We start from the raw sequence: 17,873 nt of genomic DNA, 5'->3' as shown, positions 1-17,873 counted from the left end.
GAGATTAATACTTTTGAAAATAGTTCTCATGGCGTAAAAGTCATGCATGTGAAAAAGGTCGAATTGCTGATGTATTTATAGTTCGGCCTCAAGTCATGATTTTTGATGGAATTGCGCCAAATCTTTTCATGAGGATTGACCATGTAAGAATGCATCCACACACCAAATATTTTGATTCTGAGATTAATACTTTTGAGAATAGCTCTAATGGCGTAAAAGTCATGCATGTGAAAAAGGTCGAATTGCTGATGTATTTATAGTTCGGCCTCAAGTCATGATTTTTGACGGAATTGCGCCAATTTTTTTCATGAGGGTTGACCATGTAAGAATGCATCCACACACCAAATATTTTGATTCTGAGATTAATACTTTTGAAAATAGTTCTCATGGCGTAAAAGTCATGCATGTGAAAAAGGTCGAATTGCTGATGTATTTATAGTTCGGCCTCAAGTCATGATTTTTGATGGAATTGCGTCAATTTTTTTCATGAGGGTTGACCATGTAAGAATGCATTCACACACCAAATATTTTGATTCTGAGATTAATACTTTTGAGAATAGCTCTCATGGCGTAAAAGTCATGCATGTGAAAAATGTCAAATCGCTGATGTATTTATAGTTCGGCCTCAAGTCATGATTTTTGATGGAATTGCGCCAAATTTTTTCATGAGGGTCGACCATGTAAGAATGCATCCTCACACCAAATATTTTGATTCTGAGATTAATACTTTTGAGAATAGCTGTAATGGCGTAAAAGTCATGCATGTGAAAAATGTCGAATCGCTGATGTATTTATAGTTCGGCCTCAAGTCATGATTTTTGATGGAATTGCGCCAAATTTTTTCATGAGGGTCGACCATGTAAGAATGCATCCTCACACCAAATATTTTGATTCTGAGATTAATACTTTTGAGAATAGCTCTAATGGCGTAAAAGTCATGCATGTGAAAAAGGTCGAATCGCTGATGTATTTATAGTTCGGCCTCAAGTCATGATTTTTGATGGAATTGCGCCAAATTTTTTCATGAGGATTGACCATGTAAGAATGCATCCACACACCAAATATTTTGATTCTGAGATTAATACTTTTGAAAATAGTTCTCATGGCGTAAAAGTCATGCATGTGAAAAAGGTCGAATTGCTGATGTATTTATAGTTCGGCCTCAAGTCATGATTTTTGATGGAATTGCGCCAAATCTTTTCATGAGGGTTGACCATGTAAGAATGCATCCACACACCAAATATTTTGATTCTGAGATTAATACTTTTGAGAATAGCTCTAATGGCGTAAAAGTCATGCATGTGAAAAAGGTCGAATTGCTGATGTATTTATAGTTCGGCCTCAAGTCATGATTTTTGACGGAATTGCGCCAAATTTTTTCATGAGGGTTGACCATGTAAGAATGCATCCACACACCAAATATTTTGATTCTGAGATTAATACTTTTGAAAATAGTTCTCATGGCGTAAAAGTCATGCATGTGAAAAAGGTCGAATTGCTGATGTATTTATAGTTCGGCCTCAAGTCATGATTTTTGATGGAATTGCGCCAAATCTTTTCATGAGGATTGACCATGTAAGAATGCATCCACACACCAAATATTTTGATTCTGAGATTAATACTTTTGAGAATAGCTCTAATGGCGTAAAAGTCATGCATGTGAAAAAGGTCGAATTGCTGATGTATTTATAGTTCGGCCTCAAGTCATGATTTTTGACGGAATTGCGCCAATTTTTTTCATGAGGGTTGACCATGTAAGAATGCATCCACACACCAAATAGTTTGATTCTGAGATTAATACTTTTGAAAATAGTTCTCATGGCGTAAAAGTCATGCATGTGAAAAAGGTCGAATTGCTGATGTATTTATAGTTCGGCCTCAAGTCATGATTTTTGATGGAATTGCGTCAATTTTTTTCATGAGGGTTGACCATGTAAGAATGCATTCACACACCAAATATTTTGATTCTGAGATTAATACTTTTGAGAATAGCTCTCATGGCGTAAAAGTCATGCATGTGAAAAATGTCAAATCGCTGATGTATTTATAGTTCGGCCTCAAGTCATGATTTTTGATGGAATTGCGCCAAATTTTTTCATGAGGGTCGACCATGTAAGAATGCATCCTCACACCAAATATTTTGATTCTGAGATTAATACTTTTGAGAATAGCTGTAATGGCGTAAAAGTCATGCATGTGAAAAATGTCGAATCGATGATGTATTTATAGTTCGGCCTCAAGTCATGATTTTTGATGGAATTGCGCCAAATCTTTTCATGAGGGTCGACCATGTAAGAATGCATCCTCACACCAAATATTTTGATTCTGAGATTAATACTTTTGAGAATAGCTCTAATGGCGTAAAAGTCATGCATGTGAAAAAGGTCGAATCGCTGATGTATTTATAGTTCGGCCTCAAGTCATGATTTTTGATGGAATTGCGCCAAATTTTTTCATGAGGGTTGACCATGTAAGAATGCATCCACACACCAAATATTTTGATTCTGAGATTAATACTTTTGAAAATAGTTCTCATGGCGTAAAAGTCATGCATGTGAAAAAGGTCGAATTGCTGATGTATTTATAGTTCGGCCTCAAGTCATGATTTTTGATGGAATTGCGCCAAATCTTTTCATGAGGGTTGACCATGTAAGAATGCATAAACACACCAAATATTTTGATTCTGAGATTAATACTTTTGAAAATAGTTCTCATGGCGTAAAAGTCATGCATGTGAAAAAGGTCGAATTGCTGATGTATTTATAGTTCGGCCTCAAGTCATGATTTTTTATGGAATTGCGCCAAATCTTTTCATGAGGGTTGACCATGTAAGAATGCATCCACACACCAAATATTTTGATTCTGAGATTAATACTTTTGAGAATAGATCTAATGGCGTAAAAGTCATGCATGTGAAAAAGTTCGAATCGCTGATGTATTTATAGTTCGGCCTCAAGTCATGATTTTTGATGGAATTGCGTCAATTTTTTTCATGAGGGTTGACCATGTAAGAATGCATTCACACACCAATTATTTTGATTCTGAGATTAATACTTTTGAGAATAGCTCTCATGGCGTAAAAGTCATGCATGTGAAAAATGTCAAATCGCTGATGTATTTATAGTTCGGCCTCAAGTCATGATTTTTGATGGAATTGCGCCAAATTTTTTCATGAGGGTTGACCATGTAAGAATGCATCCTCACACCAAATATTTTGATTCTGAGATTAATACTTTTGAGAATAGCTGTAATGGCGTAAAAGTCATGCATGTGAAAAATGTCGAATCGCTGATGTATTTATAGTTCGGCCTCAAGTCATGATTTTTGATGGAATTGCGCCAAATTTTTTCATGAGGGTCGACCATGTAAGAATGCATCCTCACACCAAATATTTTGATTCTGAGATTAATACTTTTGAGAATAGCTCTAATGGCGTAAAAGTCATGCATGTGAAAAAGGTCGAATCGCTGATGTATTTATAGTTCGGCCTCAAGTCATGATTTTTGATGGAATTGCGCCAAATTTTTTCATGAGGGTTGACCATGTAAGAATGCATCCACACACCAAATATTTTGATTCTGAGATTAATACTTTTGAAAATAGCTCTCATGGCGTAAAAGTCATGCATGTGAAAAAGGTCGAATCGCTGATGTATTTATAGTTCGGCCTCAAGTCATGATTTTTGATGGAATTGCGCCAAATTTTTTCATGAGGGTTGACCATGTAAGAATGCATCCACACACCAAATATTTTGATTCTGAGATTAATACTTTTGAAAATAGCTCTCATGGCGTAAAAGTCATGCATGTGAAAAAGGTCGAATTGCTGATGTATTTATAGTTCGGCCTCAAGTCATGATTTTTGATGAAATTGCGCCAATTTTTTTCATGAGGGTCGACCATGTAAGAATGCATCCACACACCAAATATTTTGATTCTGAGATTAATACTTTTGAGAATATCTCTAATGGCGTAAAAGTCATGCATGTGAAAAAGGTCGAATTGCTGATGTATTTATAGTTCGGCCTCAAGTCATGATTTTTGATGGAATTGCGCCAAATTTTTTCATGAGAGTCGACCATGTAAGAATGCATCCACACACCAAATATTTTGATTCTGAGATTAATACTTTTGAAAATAGTTCTCATGGCGTAAAAGTCATGCATGTGAAAAAGGTCGAATTGCTGATGTATTTATAGTTCGGCCTCAAGTCATGATTTTTGATGGAATTGCGCCAAATCTTTTCATGAGGATTGACCATGTAAGAATGCATCCACACACCAAATATTTTGATTCTGAGATTAATACTTTTGAGAATAGTTCGCATGGCGTAAAAGTCATGCATGTGAAAAAGGTCGAATTGCTGATGTATTTATAGTTCGGCCTCAAGTCATGATTTTTGATGGAATTGCGCCAATTTTTTTCATGAGGGTTGACCATGCATCCACACACCAAATATTTTGATTCTGAGATTAATACTTTTGAGAATATCTCTAATGGCGTAAAAGTCATGCATGTGAAAAAGGTCGAATCGCTGATGTATTTATAGTTCGGCCTCAAGTCATGATTTTTGATGGAATTGCGTCAATTTTTTTCATGAGGGTTGACCATGTAAGAATGCATTCACACACCAAATATTTTGATTCTGAGATTAATACTTTTGAGAATAGCTCTCATGGCGTAAAAGTCATGCATGTGAAAAATGTCGAATCGCTGATGTATTTATAGTTCGGCCTCAAGTCATGATTTTTGATGGAATTGCGCCAAATCTTTTCATGAGGGTTGACCATGTAAGAATGCATCCTCACACCAAATATTTTGATTCTGAGATTAATACTTTTGAGAATAGCTGTAATGGCGTAAAAGTCATGCATGTGAAAAATGTCGAATCGCTGATGTATTTATAGTTCGGCCTCAAGTCATGATTTTTGATGGAATTGCGCCACTTTTTTTCATGAGGGTTGACCATGTAAGAATGCATCCACACACCAAATATTTTGATTCTGAGATTAATACTTTTGAAAATAGTTCTCATGGCGTAAAAGTCATGCATGTGAAAAAGGTCGAATTGCTGATGTATTTATAGTTCGGCCTCAAGTCATGATTTTTGATGGAATTGCGCCAAATTTTTTCATGAGGGTCGACCATGTAAGAATGCATCCACACACCAAATATTTTGATTCTGAGATTAATACTTTTGAAAATAGTTCTCATGGCGTAAAAGTCATGCATGTGAAAAAGGTCGAATCGCTGATGTATTTATAGTTTGGCCTCAAGTCATGATTTTTGATGGAATTGCGCCAAATCTTTTCATGAGGATTGACCATGTAAGAATGCATCCACACACCAAATATTTTGATTCTGAGATTAATACTTTTGAGAATAGTTCGCATGGCGTAAAAGTCATGCATGTGAAAAAGGTCGAATTGCTGATGTATTTATAGTTCGGCCTCAAGTCATGATTTTTGATGGAATTGCGCCAATTTTTTTCATGAGGGTTGACCATGCATCCACACACCAAATATTTTGATTCTGAGATTAATACTTTTGAGAATATCTCTAATGGCGTAAAAGTCATGCATGTGAAAAAGGTCGAATCGCTGATGTATTTATAGTTCGGCCTCAAGTCATGATTTTTGATGGAATTGCGTCAATTTTTTTCATGAGGGTTGACCATGTAAGAATGCATTCACACACCAAATATTTTGATTCTGAGATTAATACTTTTGAGAATAGTTCTCATGGCGTAAAAGTCATGCATGTGAAAAAGGTCGAATTGCTGATGTATTTATAGTTCGGCCTCAAGTCATGATTTTTTATGGAATTGCGCCAAATCTTTTCATGAGGGTTGACCATGTAAGAATGCATCCACACACCAAATATTTTGATTCTGAGATTAATACTTTTGAGAATAGATCTAATGGCGTAAAAGTCATGCATGTGAAAAAGTTCGAATCGCTGATGTATTTATAGTTCGGCCTCAAGTCATGATTTTTGATGGAATTGCGTCAATTTTTTTCATGAGGGTTGACCATGTAAGACTGCATTCACACACCAAATATTTTGATTCTGAGATTAATACTTTTGAGAATAGCTCTCATGGCGTAAAAGTCATGCATGTGAAAAATGTCAAATCGCTGATGTATTTATAGTTCGGCCTCAAGTCATGATTTTTGATGGAATTGCGCCAAATTTTTTCATGAGGGTTGACCATGTAAGAATGCATCCTCACACCAAATATTTTGATTCTGAGATTAATACTTTTGAGAATAGCTGTAATGGCGTAAAAGTCATGCATGTGAAAAATGTCGAATCGCTGATGTATTTATAGTTCGGCCTCAAGTCATGATTTTTGATGGAATTGCGCCAAATTTTTTCATGAGGGTTGACCATGTAAGAATGCATCCACACACCAAATATTTTGATTCTGAGATTAATACTTTTGAAAATAGTTCTCATGGCGTAAAAGTCATGCATGTGAAAAAGGTCGAATTGCTGATGTATTTATAGTTCGGCCTCAAGTCATGATTTTTGATGGAATTGCGCCAAATCTTTTCATGAGGATTGACCATGTAAGAATGCATCCACACACCAAATATTTTGATTCTGAGATTAATACTTTTGAGAATAGCTCTAATGGCGTAAAAGTCATGCATGTGAAAAAGGTCGAATTGCTGATGTATTTATAGTTCGGCCTCAAGTCATGATTTTTGACGGAATTGCGCCAAAATTTTTCATGAGGGTTGACCATGTAAGAATGCATCCACACACCAAATATTTTGATTCTGAGATTAATACTTTTGAAAATAGTTCTCATGGCGTAAAAGTCATGCATGTGAAAAAGGTCGAATTGCTGATGTATTTATAGTTCGGCCTCAAGTCATGATTTTTGATGGAATTGCGCCAAATCTTTTCATGAGGATTGACCATGTAAGAATGCATCCACACACCAAATATTTTGATTCTGAGATTAATACTTTTGAGAATAGCTCTAATGGCGTAAAAGTCATGCATGTGAAAAAGGTCGAATTGCTGATGTATTTATAGTTCGGCCTCAAGTCATGATTTTTGACGGAATTGCGCCAATTTTTTTCATGAGGGTTGACCATGTAAGAATGCATCCACACACCAAATATTTTGATTCTGAGATTAATACTTTTGAAAATAGTTCTCATGGCGTAAAAGTCATGCATGTGAAAAAGGTCGAATTGCTGATGTATTTATAGTTCGGCCTCAAGTCATGATTTTTGATGGAATTGCGTCAATTTTTTTCATGAGGGTTGACCATGTAAGAATGCATTCACACACCAAATATTTTGATTCTGAGATTAATACTTTTGAGAATAGCTCTCATGGCGTAAAAGTCATGCATGTGAAAAATGTCAAATCGCTGATGTATTTATAGTTCGGCCTCAAGTCATGATTTTTGATGGAATTGCGCCAAATTTTTTCATGAGGGTCGACCATGTAAGAATGCATCCTCACACCAAATATTTTGATTCTGAGATTAATACTTTTGAGAATAGCTGTAATGGCGTAAAAGTCATGCATGTGAAAAATGTCGAATCGCTGATGTATTTATAGTTCGGCCTCAAGTCATGATTTTTGATGGAATTGCGCCAAATTTTTTCATGAGGGTCGACCATGTAAGAATGCATCCTCACACCAAATATTTTGATTCTGAGATTAATACTTTTGAGAATAGCTCTAATGGCGTAAAAGTCATGCATGTGAAAAAGGTCGAATCGCTGATGTATTTATAGTTCGGCCTCAAGTCATGATTTTTGATGGAATTGCGCCAAATTTTTTCATGAGGGTTGACCATGTAAGAATGCATCCACACACCAAATATTTTGATTCTGAGATTAATACTTTTGAAAATAGTTCTCATGGCGTAAAAGTCATGCATGTGAAAAAGGTCGAATTGCTGATGTATTTATAGTTCGGCCTCAAGTCATGATTTTTGATGGAATTGCGCCAAATCTTTTCATGAGGGTTGACCATGTAAGAATGCATCCACACACCAAATATTTTGATTCTGAGATTAATACTTTTGAGAATAGCTCTAATGGCGTAAAAGTCATGCATGTGAAAAAGGTCGAATTGCTGATGTATTTATAGTTCGGCCTCAAGTCATGATTTTTGACGGAATTGCGCCAAATTTTTTCATGAGGGTTGACCATGTAAGAATGCATCCACACACCAAATATTTTGATTCTGAGATTAATACTTTTGAAAATAGTTCTCATGGCGTAAAAGTCATGCATGTGAAAAAGGTCGAATTGCTGATGTATTTATAGTTCGGCCTCAAGTCATGATTTTTGATGGAATTGCGCCAAATCTTTTCATGAGGATTGACCATGTAAGAATGCATCCACACACCAAATATTTTGATTCTGAGATTAATACTTTTGAGAATAGCTCTAATGGCGTAAAAGTCATGCATGTGAAAAAGGTCGAATTGCTGATGTATTTATAGTTCGGCCTCAAGTCATGATTTTTGACGGAATTGCGCCAATTTTTTTCATGAGGGTTGACCATGTAAGAATGCATCCACACACCAAATATTTTGATTCTGAGATTAATACTTTTGAAAATAGTTCTCATGGCGTAAAAGTCATGCATGTGAAAAAGGTCGAATTGCTGATGTATTTATAGTTCGGCCTCAAGTCATGATTTTTGATGGAATTGCGTCAATTTTTTTCATGAGGGTTGACCATGTAAGAATGCATTCACACACCAAATATTTTGATTCTGAGATTAATACTTTTGAGAATAGCTCTCATGGCGTAAAAGTCATGCATGTGAAAAATGTCAAATCGCTGATGTATTTATAGTTCGGCCTCAAGTCATGATTTTTGATGGAATTGCGCCAAATTTTTTCATGAGGGTCGACCATGTAAGAATGCATCCTCACACCAAATATTTTGATTCTGAGATTAATACTTTTGAGAATAGCTGTAATGGCGTAAAAGTCATGCATGTGAAAAATGTCGAATCGCTGATGTATTTATAGTTCGGCCTCAAGTCATGATTTTTGATGGAATTGCGCCAAATCTTTTCAATAGGGTCGACCATGTAAGAATGCATCCTCACACCAAATATTTTGATTCTGAGATTAATACTTTTGAGAATAGCTCTAATGGCGTAAAAGTCATGCATGTGAAAAAGGTCGAATCGCTGATGTATTTATAGTTCGGCCTCAAGTCATGATTTTTGATGGAATTGCGCCAAATTTTTTCATGAGGGTTGACCATGTAAGAATGCATCCACACACCAAATATTTTGATTCTGAGATTAATACTTTTGAAAATAGTTCTCATGGCGTAAAAGTCATGCATGTGAAAAAGGTCGAATTGCTGATGTATTTATAGTTCGGCCTCAAGTCATGATTTTTGATGGAATTGCGCCAAATCTTTTCATGAGGGTTGACCATGTAAGAATGCATAAACACACCAAATATTTTGATTCTGAGATTAATACTTTTGAAAATAGTTCTCATGGCGTAAAAGTCATGCATGTGAAAAAGGTCGAATTGCTGATGTATTTATAGTTCGGCCTCAAGTCATGATTTTTTATGGAATTGCGCCAAATCTTTTCATGAGGGTTGACCATGTAAGAATGCATCCACACACCAAATATTTTGATTCTGAGATTAATACTTTTGAGAATAGATCTAATGGCGTAAAAGTCATGCATGTGAAAAAGTTCGAATCGCTGATGTATTTATAGTTCGGCCTCAAGTCATGATTTTTGATGGAATTGCGTCAATTTTTTTCATGAGGGTTGACCATGTAAGAATGCATTCACACACCAATTATTTTGATTCTGAGATTAATACTTTTGAGAATAGCTCTCATGGCGTAAAAGTCATGCATGTGAAAAATGTCAAATCGCTGATGTATTTATAGTTCGGCCTCAAGTCATGATTTTTGATGGAATTGCGCCAAATTTTTTCATGAGGGTTGACCATGTAAGAATGCATCCTCACACCAAATATTTTGATTCTGAGATTAATACGTTTGAGAATAGCTGTAATGGCGTAAAAGTCATGCATGTGAAAAATGTCGAATCGATGATGTATTTATAGTTCGGCCTCAAGTCATGATTTTTGATGGAATTGCGCCAAATTTTTTCATGAGGGTCGACCATGTAAGAATGCATCCTCACACCAAATATTTTGATTCTGAGATTAATACTTTTGAGAATAGCTCTAATGGCGTAAAAGTCATGCATGTGAAAAAGGTCGAATCGCTGATGTATTTATAGTTCGGCCTCAAGTCATGATTTTTGATGGAATTGCGCCAAATTTTTTCATGAGGGTTGACCATGTAAGAATGCATCCACACACCAAATATTTTGATTCTGAGATTAATACTTTTGAAAATAGCTCTCATGGCGTAAAAGTCATGCATGTGAAAAAGGTCGAATCGCTGATGTATTTATAGTTCGGCCTCAAGTCATGATTTTTGATGGAATTGCGCCAAATTTTTTCATGAGGGTTGACCATGTAAGAATGCATCCACACACCAAATATTTTGATTCTGAGATTAATACTTTTGAAAATAGCTCTCATGGCGTAAAAGTCATGCATGTGAAAAAGGTCGAATTGCTGATGTATTTATAGTTCGGCCTCAAGTCATGATTTTTGATGAAATTGCGCCAATTTTTTTCATGAGGGTTGACCATGTAAGAATGCATCCACACACCAAATATTTTGATTCTGAGATTAATACTTTTGAGAATATCTCTAATGGCGTAAAAGTCATGCATGTGAAAAAGGTCGAATTGCTGATGTATTTATAGTTCGGCCTCAAGTCATGATTTTTGATGGAATTGCGCCAAATTTTTTCATGAGGGTCGACCATGTAAGAATGCATCCACACACCAAATATTTTGATTCTGAGATTAATACTTTTGAAAATAGTTCTCATGGCGTAAAAGTCATGCATGTGAAAAAGGTCGAATTGCTGATGTATTTATAGTTCGGCCTCAAGTCATGATTTTTGATGGAATTGCGCCAAATCTTTTCATGAGGATTGACCATGTAAGAATGCATCCACACACCAAATATTTTGATTCTGAGATTAATACTTTTGAGAATAGTTCGCATGGCGTAAAAGTCATGCATGTGAAAAAGGTCGAATTGCTGATGTATTTATAGTTCGGCCTCAAGTCATGATTTTTGATGGAATTGCGCCAATTTTTTTCATGAGGGTTGACCATGCATCCACACACCAAATATTTTGATTCTGAGATTAATACTTTTGAGAATATCTCTAATGGCGTAAAAGTCATGCATGTGAAAAAGGTCGAATCGCTGATGTATTTATAGTTCGGCCTCAAGTCATGATTTTTGATGGAATTGCGTCAATTTTTTTCATGAGGGTTGACCATGTAAGAATGCATTCACAAACCAAATATTTTGATTCTGAGATTAATACTTTTGAGAATAGCTCTCATGGCGTAAAAGTCATGCATGTGAAAAATGTCGAATCGCTGATGTATTTATAGTTCGGCCTCAAGTCATGATTTTTGATGGAATTGCGCCAAATCTTTTCATGAGGGTTGACCATGTAAGAATGCATCCTCACACCAAATATTTTGATTCTGAGATTAATACTTTTGAGAATAGCTGTAATGGCGTAAAAGTCATGCATGTGAAAAATGTCGAATCGCTGATGTATTTATAGTTCGGCCTCAAGTCATGATTTTTGATGGAATTGCGCCAAATTTTTTCATGAGGGTTGACCATGTAAGAATGCATCCACACACCAAATATTTTGATTCTGAGATTAATACTTTTGAAAATAGTTCTCATGGCGTAAAAGTCATGCATGTGAAAAAGGTCGAATTGCTGATGTATTTATAGTTCGGCCTCAAGTCATGATTTTTGATGGAATTGCGCCAAATTTTTTCATGAGGGTCGACCATGTAAGAATGCATCCACACACCAAATATTTTGATTCTGAGATTAATACTTTTGAAAATAGTTCTCATGGCGTAAAAGTCATGCATGTGAAAAAGGTCGAATCGCTGATGTATTTATAGTTTGGCCTCAAGTCATGATTTTTGATGGAATTGCGCCAAATCTTTTCATGAGGATTGACCATGTAAGAATGCATCCACACACCAAATATTTTGATTCTGAGATTAATACTTTTGAGAATAGTTCGCATGGCGTAAAAGTCATGCATGTGAAAAAGGTCGAATTGCTGATGTATTTATAGTTCGGCCTCAAGTCATGATTTTTGATGGAATTGCGCCAATTTTTTTCATGAGGGTTGACCATGCATCCACACACCAAATATTTTGATTCTGAGATTAATACTTTTGAGAATATCTCTAATGGCGTAAAAGTCATGCATGTGAAAAAGGTCGAATCGCTGATGTATTTATAGTTCGGCCTCAAGTCATGATTTTTGATGGAATTGCGTCAATTTTTTTCATGAGGGTTGACCATGTAAGAATGCATTCACACACCAAATATTTTGATTCTGAGATTAATACTTTTGAGAATAGCTCTCATGGCGTAAAAGTCATGCATGTGAAAAATGTCGAATCGCTGATGTATTTATAGTTCGGCCTCAAGTCATGATTTTTGATGGAATTGCGCCAAATGTTTTCATGAGGGTTGACCATGTAAGAATGCATCCTCACACCAAATATTTTGATTCTGAGATTAATACTTTTGAGAATAGCTGTAATGGCGTAAAAGTCATGCATGTGAAAAAGGTCGAATCGCTGATGTATTTATAGTTCGGCCTCAAGTCATGATTTTTGATGGAATTGCGCCAAATTTTTTCATGAGGGTCGACCATGTAAGAATGCATCCTCACACCAAATATTTTGATTCTGAGATTAATACTTTTGAGAATAGCTCTAATGGCGTAAAAGTCATGCATGTGAAAAAGGTCGAATCGCTGATGTATTTATAGTTCGGCCTCAAGTCATGATTTTTGATGGAATTGCGCCAAATTTTTTCATGAGGGTCGACCATGTAAGAATGCATCCACACACCAAATATTTTGATTCTGAGATTAATACTTTTGAAAATAGCTCTCATGGCGTAAAAGTCATGCATGTGAAAAAGGTCGAATCGCTGATGTATTTATAGTTCGGCCTCAAGTCATGATTTTTGATGGAATTGCGCCAAATTTTTTCATGAGGGTTGACCATGTAAGAATGCATCCACACACCAAATATTTTGATTCTGAGATTAATACTTTTGAAAATAGCTCTCATGGCGTAAAAGTCATGCATGTGAAAAAGGTCGAATTGCTGATGTATTTATAGTTCGGCCTCAAGTCATGATTTTTGATGAAATTGCGCCAATTCTTTTCATGAGGGTTGACCATGTAAGAATGCATCCACACACCAAATATTTTGATTCTGAGATTAATACTTTTGAAAATAGTTCTCATGGCGTAAAAGTCATGCATGTGAAAAAGGTCGAATTGCTGATGTATTTATAGTTCGGCCTCAAGTCATGATTTTTGATGGAATTGCGCCAAATTTTTTCATGAGGGTTGACCATGTAAGAATGCATCCACACACCAAATATTTTGATTCTGAGATTAATACTTTTGAAAATAGTTCTCATGGCGTAAAAGTCATGCATGTGAAAAAGGTCGAATTGCTGATGTATTTATAGTTCGGCCTCAAGTCATGATTTTTGATGGAATTGCGCCAAATTTTTTCATGAGGGTCGACCATGTAAAAATGCATCCACACACCAAATATTTTGATTCTGAGATTAATACTTTTGAAAATAGTTCTCATGGCGTAAAAGTCATGCATGTGAAAAAGGTCGAATTGCTGATGTATTTATAGTTCGGCCTCAAGTCATGATTTTTGATGGAATTGCGCCAAATCTTTTCATGAGGATTGACCATGTAAGAATGCATCCACACACCAAATATTTTGATTCTGAGATTAATACTTTTGAGAATAGTTCGCATGGCGTAAAAGTCATGCATGTGAAAAAGGTCGAATTGCTGATGTATTTATAGTTCGGCCTCAAGTCATGATTTTTGATGGAATTGCGCCAATTTTTTTCATGAGGGTTGACCATGCATCCACACACCAAATATTTTGATTCTGAGATTAATACTTTTGAGAATATCTCTAATGGCATAAAAGTCATGCATGTGAAAAAGGTCGAATCGCTGATGTATTTATAGTTCGGCCTCAAGTCGTGATTTTTGATGGAATTGCGCCAAATCTTTTCATGAGGGTCGACCATGTAAGAATGCATCCACACACCAAATATTTTGATTCTGAGATTAATACTTTTGAGAATAGCTCTAATGGCGTAAAAGTCATGCATGTGAAAAAGGTCGAATTGCTGATGTATTTATAGTTCGGCCTCAAGTCATGATTTTTGATGGAATTGCGCCAAATCTTTTCATGAGGGTTGACCATGTAAGAATGCATCCACACACCAAATATTTTGATTCTGAGATTAATACTTTTGAAAGTAGTTCTCATGGCGTAAAAGTCATGCATGTGAAAAAGGTCGAATTGCTGATGTATTTATAGTTCGGCCTCAAGTCATGATTTTTGATGGAATTGCGCCAAATCTTTTCATGAGGATTGACCATGTAAGAATGCATCCACACACCAAATATTTTGATTCTGAGATTAATACTTTTGAGAATAGCTCTAATGGCGTAAAAGTCATGCATGTGAAAAAGGTCGAATTGCTGATGTATTTATAGTTTGGCCTCAAGTCATGATTTTTGACGGAATTGCGCCACTTTTTTTCATGAGGGTTGACCATGTAAGAATGCATCCACACACTAAATATTTTGATTCTGAGATTAATACTTTTGAAAATAGTTCTCATGGCGTAAAAGTCATGCATGTGAAAAAGGTCGAATTGCTGATGTATTTATAGTTCGGCCTCAAGTCATGATTTTTGATGGAATTGCGCCAAATTTTTTCATGAGGGTCGACCATGTAAGAATGCATCCACACACCAAATATTTTGATTCTGAGATTAATACTTTTGAAAATAGTTCTCATGGCGTAAAAGTCATGCATGTGAAAAAGGTCGAATTGCTGATGTATTTATAGTTCGGCCTCAAGTCATGATTTTTGATGGAATTGCGCCAAATCTTTTCATGAGGATTGACCATGTAAGAATGCATCCACACACCAAATATTTTGATTCTGAGATTAATACTTTTGAGAATAGCTCTAATGGCGTAAAAGTCATGCATGTGAAAAAGGTCGAATTGCTGATGTATTTATAGTTCGGCCTCAAGTCATGATTTTTGACGGAATTGCGTCAATTTTTTTCATGAGGGTTGACCATGTAAGAATGCATCCACACACCAAATATTTTGATTCTGAGATTAATACTTTTGAAAATAGTTCGCATGGCGTAAAAGTCATGCATGTGAAAAAGGTCGAATTGCTGATGTATTTATAGTTCGGCCTCAAGTCATGATTTTTGATGGAATTGCGCCAATTTTTTTCATGACGGTTGACCATGTAAGAATGCATTCACACACCAAATATTTTGATTCTGAGATTAATACTTTTGAGAATAGCTCTAATGGCGTAAAAGTCATGCACGTGAAAAATGTCGAATCGCTGATGTATTTATAGTTCGGCCTCAAGTCATGATTTTTGATGGAATTGCGCCAAATTTTTTCATGAGGGTCGACCATGTAAGAATGCATCCTCACACCAAATATTTTGATTCTGAGATTAATACTTTTGAGAATAGCTGTAATGGCGTAAAAGTCATGCATGTGAAAAAGGTCGAATCGCTGATGTATTTATAGTTCGGCCTCAAGTCATGATTTTTAATGGAATTGCGCCAAATCTTTTCATGAGGATTGACCATGTAAGAATGCATCCACACACCAAATATTTTGATTCTGAGATTAATACTTTTGAGAATAGCTCTAATGGCGTAAAAGTCATGCATGTGAAAAAGGTCGAATTGCTGATGTATTTATAGTTCGGCCTCAAGTCATGATTTTTGACGGAATTGCGCCAATTGTTTTCATGAGGGTTGACCATGTAAGAATGCATCCACACACCAAATATTTTGATTCTGAGATTAATACTTTTGAGAATAGTTCTCATGGCGTAAAAGTCATGCATGTGAAAAAGGTCGAATTGCTGATGTATTTATAGTTCGGCCTCAAGTCATGATTTTTGATGGAATTGCGCCAAATCTTTTCATGAGGGTTGACCATGTAAGAATGCATCCACACACCAAATATTTTGATTCTGAGATTAATACTTTTGAGAATATCTCTAATGGCGTAAAAGTCATGCATGTGAAAAAGGTCGAATTGCTGATGTATTTATAGTTCGGCCTCATGTCATGATTTTTGATGTAATTGCGCCAAATTTTTTCATGTGGGTTGACCATGTAAGAATGCATCCACACACCAAATATTTTGATTCTGAGATTAATACTTTTGAAAATAGTTCTCATGGCGTAAAAGTCATGCATGTGAAAAAGTTCGAATTGCTGATGTATTTATAGTTCGGCCTCAACTCATGATTTTTGATGGAATTGCGCCAATTTTTTTCATGAGGGTCGACCATGTAAGAATGCATCCACACACCAAATATTTTGATTCTGAGATTAATACTTTTGAGAATAGCTCTAATGGCGTAAAAGTCATGCATGTGAAAAAGGTCGAATTGCTGATGTATTTATAGTTCGGCCTCAAGTCATGATTTTTGATGGAATTGCGCCAATTTTTTTCATGAGGGTTGACCATGCATCCACACACCAAATATTTTGATTCTGAGATTAATACTTTTGAGAATAGCTGTAATGGCGTAAAAGTCATGCATGTGAAAAAGGTCGAATTGCTGATGTATTTATAGTTCGGCCTCATGTCATGATTTTTGATGGAATTGCGCCAAATTTTTTCATGAGGGTTGACCATGTAAGAATGCATCCACACACCAAATATTTTGATTCTGAGATTAATACTTTTGAAAATAGTTCTCATGGCGTAAAAGTCATGCATGTGAAAAAGTTCGAATTGCTGATGTATTTATAGTTCGGCCTCAAGTCATGATTTTTGATGGAATTGCGCCAATTTTTTTCATGAGGGTCGACCATGTAAGAATGCATCCACACACCAAATATTTTGATTCTGAGATTAATACTTTTGAGAATAGCTCTAATGGCGTAAAAGTCATGCATGTGAAAAAGGTCGAATTGCTGATGTATTTATAGTTCGGCCTCAAGTCATGATTTTTGATGGAATTGCGCCAATTTTTTTCATGAGGGTTGACCATGCATCCACACACCAAATATTTTGATTCTGAGATTAATACTTTTGAGAATATCTCTAATGGCGTAAAAGTCATGCATGTGAAAAAGGTCGAATCGCTGATGTATTTATAGTTCGGCCTCAAGTCGTGATTTTTGATGGAATTGCGCCAAATTTTTTCATGAGGGTCGACCATGTAAGAATGCATCCACACACCAAATATTTTGATTCTGAGATTAATACTTTTGAGAATAGCTCTAATGGCGTAAAAGTCATGCATGTGAAAAAGGTCGAATTGCTGATGTATTTATAGTTCGGCCTCAAGTCATGATTTTTGATGGAATTGCGCCAAATTTTTTCATGAGGGTCGACCATGTAAGAATGCATCCACACACCAAATATTTTGATTCTGAGATTAATACTTTTGAAAATAGTTCTCATGGCGTAAAAGTCATGCATGTGAAAAAGGTCGAATTGCTGATGTATTTATAGTTCGGCCTCAAGTCATGATTTTTGATGGAATTGCGCCAATTTTTTTCATGAGGGTTGACCATGCATCCACACACCAAATATTTTGATTCTGAGATTAATACTTTTGAGAATATCTCTAATGGCGTAA

This window comes from Haliotis cracherodii, unplaced genomic scaffold (genome assembly GCF_022045235.1).
Source record: "Haliotis cracherodii isolate W230 unplaced genomic scaffold, xgHalCrac1.p SCAF_9, whole genome shotgun sequence".
Lineage (NCBI taxonomy): Eukaryota > Metazoa > Mollusca > Gastropoda > Lepetellida > Haliotidae > Haliotis > Haliotis cracherodii.
The sequence above is the reverse complement of the archived record's forward strand: the minus strand, read 5'-3'. Positions refer to the sequence as shown.